The sequence below is a fragment of the Bos indicus genome, chromosome 22 (assembly GCF_029378745.1).
Source record: "Bos indicus isolate NIAB-ARS_2022 breed Sahiwal x Tharparkar chromosome 22, NIAB-ARS_B.indTharparkar_mat_pri_1.0, whole genome shotgun sequence".
NCBI lineage: Eukaryota > Metazoa > Chordata > Mammalia > Artiodactyla > Bovidae > Bos > Bos indicus.
The window spans coordinates 43,008,434-43,017,267 of NC_091781.1; the positions used below are offsets into that span (position 1 = coordinate 43,008,434).

Consider the following 8,834-nt stretch of genomic DNA (forward strand, 5'->3'; position numbering starts at 1 on the left):
TCATTCACCACAGCAAGTATTTTGGCGTAAGTATTTTGGCATCAGTCTTGAGAAATGGAGATGTCCCTACTTCCAGTCCTTGCTATCTTCTCATCCTCATCAACACTCCTTTCTTACCTCAAACAAACATGCTCTCTAGTGCCCTTCATCCTGTCCCTGTGGGTTGGAAGGGGCAGGGAGGGGGATGCAGAAGGGAGCTTCTCCAGTTCAGCCACCCTGGCTCCCATCTCTGCCTCAGGTTGCACAAGGCAAGTGTAAAGGGCAGATGCAAAACCAGGGGGAAAAAGAAGGACAAACTGGAGGTCACGTCTCTCTTCCCTCCCAGAAAAAGTACAAGGGCAGGGGCATGTGTGGGTGAGAGAGGTCACACCTGTATCAGTTACCAAGTCTTCACCACGGCCCACAAAGCTCTGACAAAATAGTTCTTGGCTTTCACTTACCTTTCCAACTCCACTTTCAACCGGGTACACTCTGCAGTCACACGGCTTAGCTCCTTGTTCATGCTCTCACCAGCCTCTGGGACTTTTCACATGCTGTTTCCTTCCTCCTGCACTGCTCTTCTTCCCCTTCACTTAATAACCTTCTCATTCCTTGAAACTCAGCTTAAGCCTGGTTCATTCAGGGAGGCCTTTTCTGGCCAACTTCTCCCCAAACTGTTTTGGGATCTGCGATTACATCTTCCCATGGTGCCCTGTGTGTTCCCTTCCTATACCTCATCACAAGTGTAATCACCTGGCCAATGTCTGTTCTCTGTCCCCAACCACTACCTCTATAAGGACAGAACTATGTCTTCTTAGTCACTGCTTAATACACTGTTGTTGGTTAAACTCAGGGAGTACTACAGTACCATCCTGGAGTAAAATGCAATAGTCTTTACAGAGTTCTCCTTAAAAAAAATATTCTTAGCAAAAGGTAGTAGACACTGGGTAGGAAAATTATTATAATTTTTCTTTTAGAAACCCTCCCAGATGAAAATATCTAATTTACAAAGTTCAGTTCTGACGCTCAGTCGTGCCTGACTCTTTGTGACCCCATGAACCGCAGCACGCCAGGCCTCCCTGTCCATCACCAACTCCTGGAGTCCACCCAAACCCACGTCCATTGAGTCGGTGATGCCATCCAACCATCTCATCCTCTGTCGTCCCCTTCTCCTTCTGCCCTCAATCTTTCCCAGCATCAGGGTCTTTTCAAATGTCAGCTCTTCGGATCAGGTGGCCAAAGTATTGGAGTTTCAGCTTCAACATCGGTCCCTCCAATGAACACCCAGGACTGATCTCCTTTAGGATGGACTGGTTGGATCTCCTTGCAGTCCAAGGGACTCTCAAGAGTCTTCTCCAACACCACAATTCAAAAGAATCAATTCTTTGGTGCTCAGCTTTCTTTATAGTCCAACTCTCACACCCATACATGACCACTGGAAAAACCATAGCCTTAACTAGATGGACTTTTGTTGGCAAAGTAATGTCTCTGCTTTTCAATATGCTATCTAGGTTGGTCATAACTTTCCTTCCAAGGAGTAAGCATCTTTTAATTTCATAGCTGCAATCACCATCTGCAGTGATTCTGGAGCCCAGAAAAATAAAGTCAGCCACTGTTTCCACTGTTTCCCCATCTATTTGCCATGAAATGATGAGACCGGATGCCATGATCTTCGTTTTCTGAATGTTGAGCCTTAAGCCAACTTTTTCACTCTCTTCTTTCACTTTTGTCAAGAGGCTCTTTAGTTCTTCTTCACTTTCTGCCATAAGGGTGGTGTCACCTGTGTATCTAAGGTTATTGATATTTCTCCCGGCAATCTTGATTCCAGCTTGTGCTTCCTCCAGTCCAGCAGGGAATAATTTTTGCTGGTACTAACTAGGGATTAAACAGAAAACTAGCAGGGCCTTCCAGTGTAGTGCAGTTTCTCAAAGAACGTGTGAGGGATATAAAATAGAACGGCAGGAATTCCCTGGAGTGGTTAGGAACCAAACGTGCACTCCCCAGGGAGCAGGTTCAATCCCTGGTCGGGGAACCTCGGGGCATGGCCAAATAAAATAGGACGGCATCAGAGACAGAAGAATTAAAGCGTAAAACCGAGATAAAGGTAAACCTCACTGCGGTTCCTCAAACGTACCCCCCCCCCACCTTCCTGCCTCAGGTCTTTGTCACGCCGTTCCCTCTGCCAAAACTGCCCTCCCCTCTTTGTCCTTCTAACCTGCGAGAACAAAGTCCCTCAACTCTTTAAGGCTTTCAAACACTTCCAGGCCAACCTCCCTTCACTGAGAGGAGCGTTCTAGTCGCTCTCAGACGCACGCACGCCTGTCCGCACGCACCACGCCGGCCCACGCACGCACGGTCGCAAGCACGCACGCACCAGCCTCTTACCCGAGCTCACGTGGGCCCCCACCTGGCGCACGTGCCCCAGGAGGCTACGGTTTCTGCTGATTGTTACAAGCCCAGGTTCCTACCTCATCTGAGTTCCCTGATGACAGGAGAAAATATGTGTTAGTCCCTTGCAAAAAGTTCTTCTGCTGAGCCTTTTTTCTCTAGGAACCTCTTTTACTTCCCCATCAAATACCCTGGAAGTTTCATGTTATTTTTCCATCCTATTTACGATTCTTGCTTGTTTGAAATATTTTAATAATTTCATCAAAGTTAGAGCTGAAAAAGTCTCTATTTGGATGAGGGGGGGCAGAATTTTTAAAATATGTATTTGGCTGCACCAGGTCTTAGCTGTGGCATCTGAGATCTTTCATCTTCCTTGCCGCTCTCAGTCTCTTTATTTGCGGCATGCGGGATCTAGTTCCCTGACCAAGGATGGAAGCCAGGCCCCCTGCATTGGAGCGCAGAGTCTTAGCCACTGGACCATCAGGCGAATCCCTAAAAGGTCTTTAAAGATAATAATAACAGCAGCAGCACTTGCCATCTTGCCAAAGCTTACTCTGTGCCAGGCTGTTATGGGTTCTGTTGTCATGTCCATTTTATAGAGGAGGAAACTCAGGCCCAGACAAGTTAAACAACTTGCCCATTGTCGCACAGCTGGTGAGTAATGGAGGTAGTGCCTCTCGCATGAGACAGTAGGCTCAGGGCCCAGGGCCACAATACCTTTAGAAGCCACAGGAATGTTGTAATTTGTTTCAGAATAAGGAGGAAAAGAAATTCAAAATTTAGGTTGAAGACACATTTTCTGCATTTACTATTAATATAAATGTATTTGTACAAGTGTTGTAAAATATAATTTTTAATAATTTTTTTATGGAAGAGATTCGTTAAGGCAGAAGTACCCTAAGAACCCACAGAGGTCATAACCTGACCTTGGTGGAGTCAGAAGTACAATCAAGTAAGTATGCCCCCAAAGTTTGTGTTTTCACTAGTCTAGTGTAACTCCACATTGTTGCTGTTGTTTAGTCACCAAGTTGTGTCTGACTCTTTGCCACCTCATGTACTGCAACCTGCCAGGCTCCTTTGTCCATCAGATTTCCCAGGCAGGAGCACTGGAGTGGGTTGCCATTTCCTTCTCCAGGGGATCTTCCCGACTCAGGGATCGAACCTGCATCCCCTGCTTGTTCCATGGTAGAGATAGGTGGATTCTTTACCACTGAGCCACCTAGGAAGCCCAACCCCTGGTGTTTTTACAAGTGTGAAAACTGCAGTCCAAGGCCACACAACAAATGGATGGCAGAAGGCAAGCAGAGAAGACAGGTTTCCAGGGGCCAACCGTGGCAACGACCCTTGTGGTCCAACAGCACCACCTAGTGGTCTTTCTAGGAACTTCGCTTGAAGAGGGTGCAGGTCCAAATAATCCCGAAAAACAACTACCAGTCTACCCGTGGACTCCATACTCAGCAGTAGCGGAACGCAAACACACCCCCAGAGCAGCCGCAGGGCCAACTGGGCTCTGGCAGAGATGGGCTACAATTTTGGGGACCCTTTCTCCTCTTCTCCTGGTCAAACACCACTCCCAGCCTTCTCAACAAGTCGTGTGATTTGTTCCACCGATTTGTTTCGTCAGCTCCAGGCCAGGGTAGTCAAGAGTGGGCGTGTTGTCTCCGGTCCTTCAGCCTGTCTTCCCTCATCCCCCAGTTGGGTATAGGGGATTCAGGCGAGGACTCTGAGGCCCTCGGAGATGGCAGAGCCACCAGATAGATGGGGGAAGCCTGGGTCCCCTGATCACCTTGTGGTGGGTGACCCGCTGAACCTCAGATTGCACTGTGCTGTAAGAAATATATCTTTATTTTGTCAATAAGTTTGAGCAACTGGGATTCAGGGCTGTTTGTTATAGCAGTGAGGCAACCCTGACCCTTGCAGGTTCTCGGGCTGGGGTGAGGGGAGGGCGGTGTGTAAACACGGAAACGACTTCCTCCCTAAAGTGTGGGCTCCACTGGGACAGAGCACTTCTGCTCCGGGTCCCTTCAACCGAATGTAGAGTAAGGACAGGGAGGTGCCCGCCCCTCCCCTGCCCCCACCCCATACCAGGCTCCACATAGCACTTCCTCTGCCCCAGGTCTGCTGGTGAAAGACTTGCAGGTTCCATTGTTTCCCTCCCAGGAGTGACTTGGCTGGCAACGGTGACGGCAGGGTGGGGAACTCTGCAAGTAGCTAGGGTCTCTGAGGGCAGACAGGCCGCAGCAGGTGAGGCCCCCTGAATCCCACCTTAGAGTAGACCTGTGCCCCTCCCCTGCTCGGCAGAGGAGGCAGGGCTGGACAGAACAGAGAGAGGGTGGGTGGGGCTGGCAGCCTCTCTGCCCTGCAGGGTCCACATGGACCATGGGAAAAGGAAGGAGCAGCTTCTGAGCCCCCAGCTCATTCACATCAGCTGGTCTGTTCGCCGTGCAACATGGAAGATGTTACTTTTGATGCAAAAGCTCTTTGTGATGGGCTGGAACCTGGCATAAGTCGGAGGCCTGGTGTCCTTCATGGCTTCCCCTGGAACACAACAAGGGCCTGGTGGTGCCGGGGCCACCGTGCCTCCTGCCATCCCAGCTCTAGCCCCGCACAGCATACAGCCACAGCAGCTCTGGGTGCTGGACAGCGAAATGCTCCGGTGCACTTAGTAGCCCCTGATCCCTATCTGAGGCCCCCCTCCCCTTCCTTCTTAGAATCTACTAACTAAACGGTATGCTTGGCAAAGCATAGGAACCTCAACACCCTGCTTTGGCCCCAGGACCAGGATCTGCCCTGATGGGTGGCACCTAGGGTTCTCTAGTTGTTAACTATTTTGACAGCATCCCTACCCCAAGCTCACTTCCCCCTCATCACATTCCTCCCCTTGTCCAGAGACTCCCCGCCCACTCCAGTGCTCCACGGCAAACACGTCCAGTGTCTTGGCCAAGGCTGAACTAAGCTCCCCAAATGCCCACTGGCTGCAAATCCTGCCTGTTGAATTAATAATAAAAATAATACCAGTAACCACTTCTTGAGCATTTACTGTGTGCCAGGCACTAGATGAGTGCTTTCTATGCGTAAAAGTCACTTGGGGCTGACCCAGCTGGGGCCCAGACAGTGCCTTCAGCCCCTCTGTTCCATGGCTGTTTACACCCACTGGGAAGACGCAGCTCCTGTCTGTAACTGTTGGGGAGGGGAGAAGTGGTCAGCAGAAGGTCTGTCCATCTGTTCCCCTTCTGGCCTATGAACCGGTTGGCTTAGGGGCATGAAGTCAGACACAGCTGACAGAATGTTCCGGAAATTCTGGGAGCAGCTGTGGCTTCAACAGAACACTGTGCGGGAAAACTAAACTTTGTCCTGAACCTGTACTGCCCTTGTACCCAGGGGATCATTCAGAATCAGCTCCTCTGACCCCAGCACTTGGGTTGCTGGATAAATGCAGGGTGTCCAATTACATCTGAATTTCACGTAGGTCCCATGCCATACTTGGGGCCTACTTACACTAAAAGGTTATTGCTTATCTGAAACACAAATGCAACTGGGCCGTTTGTATTTTAATCTGCTCCATCGGCAACCCTGTGCTTGGCAGTGGCTTCAGAAGCAGTGGGCATGGACCCAGGGGCCCAGCAGAAGAGGAGGAACGGGGAAGCCCTATGTGATGCCTATCTCGCTCTGTAGACAGAGGAAGTCAGGCCCTTCTCAGAAGAATCTGATGGAGGAAATTCGGCCTGGGACTCTACTCCAACACGCCGTTCCAGCAGGCCTTCGCTGACCACCTTGTGTACTACCAGAGCAGCCCCTTAGCCTCTATCTCTTTCTTCTGATTTACCGCTTGTAAAAGCCTCAGTTGTGACCCATGGACCGAACTGATAACATCAGCGTCAGCAGGGAGCTGGTTAGAAATGCAGAATCTCACCCCATCCCTGAAATTCACTGAAGGATCACAACCCACATTTTAACAAGATCCCCAGGTGATTCCCCAGGTGACAATAAAGATCAAAAAGCACAGTTCTGTAGCATGGACCACTGCCTGACTCTACTTCATCTATCTGTCACCAGCCTTCTGTGAGGGGCCATGTCTGTCTTGCTCTCTGCCAGACACTCCAGGACAAAAAGAGGAGCATATATGAGGTGCTCAATAAACATCTGTTGAATGAATGAACCAGAATTCAAACCCAGTCTGATAATATCAACCTGCATAGCTCTGTGCCTGTTGGTTCACTGACTCATTTTGGGGCAGAGCTGGGATTCAATGGCTCCCCATCTCCCTCTGCTGGCTGCTCTGAACAAGATTCTACCAGGATTACATGCAGAAGGAATGTGTGTCCTTCCCACCTCATGCAGCTTTCTGAGAGCTAACTCCTGCTCAAGGTGTTCTACTACCAGATTTCCCCCAAAACTCTGTGACAAAGGCAGGGAAGTACTTGTTTGTCCCCATTTTTTGGATGTGGAAACTGAGGCCCAAAGAGGTTAAGGTTCTTGCTTGAGCTCACACAACATGAAAGTCGTGAAGCCAGGATGTGAACTCATACTTCTTGATTCCAAATCACATCCTCATTCCCTAGTTCATATTCATTTCTCCCACAGTCCCTGAGTGCCAGCCCCAACCTGGGAGCTGGGAGGACATTAATGACCTTCACTAAGAAGCCCTGGAACCTCAAGGCCTCACCAGGCTAGAGGGATGCTCAAGGAATGGCAATGGTGCTTGCACAAACTCAGAAAGCTATGAGTGCATAAAGATGGGCTCATCTGCCTGGAGGTCACCTGGAAGACTTCTCAGAGGAGGTGACATCTGAAAGTTAGCCAGCAGAGGGAGGGCAGAAGAAAGACCAGAGTGTGAGAGATCTGGAGCCCTGCTCAGAGCATAGTGAACCAGAGGAATGTGATGAGGGGCGAGGCTGGGCCCGCCTGCCAAGGCCTGGAATGGCAAGAGGGTGGTGGCTCTTACCCATGTGCCAGCCGTACTCCCAGGATGACACTATCGGGTACAGAAACTTCTCCTCCGGCTTCTGCCGATACCGCTCCCGGAGGTACGAGGCCCGGCCTTGGCCGTCGTGGGAGATGCCTTGGAAGAGCAGCTGCAGGGTGCAGGGGGGGACCTGCCTCATCCCTGAGCCCACAGGTTTGGTTTGATCTGCAGGCCCCCGAGTTGCTCTTTGGGCCTGCCAGCCTCTGTCTACCTTGGGTGCAGGGCCCTGGACACCCACTCCCCTGGACAGCTGATCCTGGAGCTCCCTGGTCTCTGGCCGTCCAGCAGGTACCTCCTTGCTGTCAGGGGAGCTGGTGGCCTGCGATGGCCCTGCTCCCAAGGCTGACCGGAAGGGGGCCTTCTGAGGCTGCTTCCTGGGCAAGGCTCCCTCCTTCAGGTGCTCGTGGCCATAGTTGAGGTTCCAGGCCACTCGAGCGGCAGTCTCCTTGCGGATGTGCTCCTGCCAGCAGGCTTGCTTCTGGGAGGTGAACAGATCCTTCATGGCAGTGTGGGGGAGGGGCCGGGGAGGGAGGAAACATTCTGCAGCCTGTGTTTGCACCGCCTGGGCCTCGTCTCCAGGGATACGTGCAGCCAATGAGGACTGAGTTGCCGAGGCCCTGATGGCAAGGAGGGGCTGGGCTGCTCGGGGCACTGGGGGGCCATCCTCAGGCAGTGGGACAGACAGGACCGAAGGCCACAGCCAGCCGGGCTGCCTGGCAGGGGACCGCGTTCTCCCCTAAAGGAACCAGGGCCGGCACCTTTGCCCTTCATACCCAGAGGATCCCCGGTGACACACAAGGTTCCACAGCCTCTATTCCATCCGGCAAACCCAAGTGTATCCCTAACTGTGTGCCAGGTACCCAAGGGAGTCTAAAAGAGAGGTCCGGTCTCCACTCCAGGAAACTCTGGACACGTGGCTGGGAGCCAACCCCTCACACAGCTCTGCCACCTGACAGCTACACGGCCTCATCTGTGCAGCGAGGTGATGGTGGGAACTTAAATGCTCAGACAGTGACATTAGGACCGTGTGTAAGCAATGGGAACAAGCACCTGGCACAGAGGGAGCCCTTGGTAAATGTCAGCTGATGACTAACAAGTACCTGCTAGGCGCCAGCTGCTAGGCTGAGCTCCATGAGCCTTAAACCACCCACTCGATTCCTGGGGCTCTCATAGCCTCCTCCTCAGGTGGGCAAGGGGAGGCCTGGAGAAATGCTATGCCCTGGGCACACTGCCCAAGGGCGCCAGGCCCTGGGCTGGGGGCCTCACTGAATAACCCTACTCAGTGACTTCTTAATAGACTCCTTATGCCATTTCTCCAGGTGAGAAAAGTGATGCTCAGCACTGTTAAACGGTCGCACTGGGACTGACTCCAAAACCCACAGCTCCGTTACAGACCCTCCTGGGAGACAGGCATCGTGAGAGAGGCACAGACGGGACGGGGCCCGCCAGCAGGACCGTGAGCTCAGCCTCCTGGACCCTCACACTCTGCCTCCCTGTATCA

At 51.8% G+C, this 8,834-nt stretch overlaps 1 protein-coding gene across 1 annotated transcript in view; it reads right to left on the bottom strand.

The window, feature by feature from the left end:
• ABHD6 (abhydrolase domain containing 6, acylglycerol lipase) overlaps nt 1–7,816 on the bottom strand; it is a 100,086-nt gene extending 92,270 nt beyond the window's left edge. Inside the window, exon 1 of the mRNA XM_019984912.2 lies at nt 7,313–7,816. The gene's annotated coding sequence lies outside the window, so the exon portion shown is untranslated. The remainder of the gene's footprint in view (nt 1–7,312) is intronic.
• Nucleotides 7,817–8,834: the final 1,018 nt, after the last annotated feature.